At 45.9% G+C, this 2370-nt stretch overlaps 1 pseudogene; it reads right to left on the reverse strand.

Annotated features, from left to right (window-relative positions):
• Nucleotides 1-439: 439 nt before the first annotated feature.
• LOC107119143 lies at nt 440-1569 on the reverse strand (annotated as a pseudogene).
• Between the last annotated feature and the right edge of the window lie 801 nt (nt 1570-2370).

Raw genomic sequence — 2370 nt, forward strand, 5'->3', positions numbered from 1 at the left:
TATGTTCTGTTTTCAATCTACTGCAAATACACTTGGAGGGGCTGTGGCTCAGTGATAGAGCATCTGCTTGGCATGCAGGAGGACCCAGGTTCAATCCCTGGCATCTTCAGTTAAAAGAATAAGGTGATGTAAAATAACTCCTCTACCTGAGACCCTATAGAGTTGCTGTCAATCTGAGTAGACAATACTGACCTTGTTGGACCAGTGGTCTTACTCGGTATGAGGCAGCCTCATGCATTAATGTGTATTCAATTCTTTGAAAGATCACTGACGCTACTACCACTTTATTCTTGTTTTAAAGAAAAATATCCAAATATGCAAGGGACTATGGGGAGATTATACATTAAGAGGAAATGGGCTGGGACAGGAGGAACTGAAATAAACTTACCCTCACTGCCTAGGTGAACTCACCTGGCTAGACAGTATGGGAAAAGGAAGCTCAGTTGGGGGGCTCCATCATGTGTCCATTCTCGGTGGACAAGTAGCCATCAGCCGACTGTATGGATTCTTGGTCCAGGAACATATCCTGGCTGGTCTCCTCCAGAGCCTCTCCCATGCCATTGTCCTGCTCTCTCTCCTCCCGTTTCTCCCCACCCCACTCACCTCTATCTCTGTCCTGATCCCTGTCTCTGTCTTTGTCATGGTGACTGTATCGCCAATGCCTCTCTCTGTCCCTGTCTCTGTCTCAATCCCTTTCTCTACCTTTCTCCTTCCCTCCAGGCTTCACCTCCAGCCCATCTATGCCCAGCTTGCCAAGGGTGGCCTCGTCAAGCTGAGTGTTGGCCACCTTAGGCAGCTCTTCCTTCTTGTCTCTGTCACAGTCACAGTCCCTTTTCCAGTCCCAAGAACAGCTACGATGCTTGTGTTCTTGGTCTTTATCCTTGCTGCATTCCCCGCTGCATTTCCGTTCATCCTTCTCTCGGCTGCATGTCTGGTTTCAGCTGAGATGGCGTTCCCATTCCTTGTCCCAATCTTGGCTGTGGTCTCGGTGATCATGCCTGTGTTCAGGATCCCGATCCCATTCATTGTCATGGGAGACGTCATCCCAGCCTGAGTGCCTGATGTTGACATCAACACCACCCCACTGGGTCCCACCAAGACCACCACCAAACCTGTGTGGATGCCACCCTTTCACCATCTGGCCTCTCTCCACACCCACCAGCACTCTCCTGCCATCAATTTTTTCCCATCGGCGTGCTTGTATGCCGAGTGCATGTCACGCTCATGTTCATAGTCAAGGAAGGCACAGCCATGGGGCTTGCTGGAATGCGTATTGTACACCACATATATTATTTTTTATATACTTCCGATTCCGACCTCAGTTTGTATTCTGTTGCATCATAGTTAACTCTGGTCACAAACAGTGTTTTGAAAGCATCTCCTTCGGCATTGGGGTCATTATGAGGATTCCACAACTACAGCTCACTCTCCACTTCTTGCTGACGGCACAGTCTTCTCTCATCTCTTACCTTCCATCTGTTCTTCCCACATCTCTGCATGAGTAGGTGGGGGTATAGGATCGTGGAGGGGCAAAAAGTGCCAACAAATTTGGGGCAAGAATTGCATCATCTTGGAAGACCCCCTTCCCTCTGGGGCCTACAAACACGCTTTCCTCCCCACACACAGTAGCTCTCCTTCCACTGTGAGGGCAGTCTGGCTGCGAAATCTGTCACCCCATTGATAGCCAGGGTTGATTCGGCTGATCTGGCTGGCTGGGCAGCTGTCCCCTACCTCCCTCACCACTCCATGTGCGTCCCTCCCGAAGCTGTGTGCTTGGTCGAAGAGGACGACCATCCCAGATAGAAGGATTGCACCATTCTTCAGTCAAGGATATACCTTATTCTACTATTTAAAGAAAGCAAATAATCTCTCTGTGGCCATCACCACTACTGGGCTTCTTTTTCTGAATTACAATGATGTTAAGAGTGGAAACTGGGAAGTCACTGGTTCAAATCTGTAATATGGGAATAATAAATGTGGATTTTCTGTACATGATTACTATACAGATTACGGAGGTGACTGGAGCATCAAAAAATCACTGTGAAGTTCCGATAATTAAATATAGTACTCTTGTTACAATTATCATTGTGCTTCTGCTTTAAAGTCTTCTTCCTTATTGCCAGCTTTTGAGTATTTTTGGCATCTCTTTTTCAAAACTCATAATTTTTACAAATTTTACATTTTAGGGAAGTAGAATCAGTGCATTGAATTCTAACACAAAGTATAAGCTGCACAAGAGTTTGTCAGGTCTTCATGCAACATATAGGTTATGTTGCAATGGAGCATATGGATTATGGCTAATTGTTTCATATATTAAAGTAAATTTTTTTGCATCAGAATTCATATATCAATCTGTGAAACTAATTCTGA

This window comes from Gekko japonicus, unplaced genomic scaffold (assembly GCF_001447785.1).
Source record: "Gekko japonicus isolate JY-2015 unplaced genomic scaffold, Gekko_japonicus_V1.1 scaffold1589, whole genome shotgun sequence".
NCBI classification, from domain to species: domain Eukaryota; kingdom Metazoa; phylum Chordata; class Lepidosauria; order Squamata; family Gekkonidae; genus Gekko; species Gekko japonicus.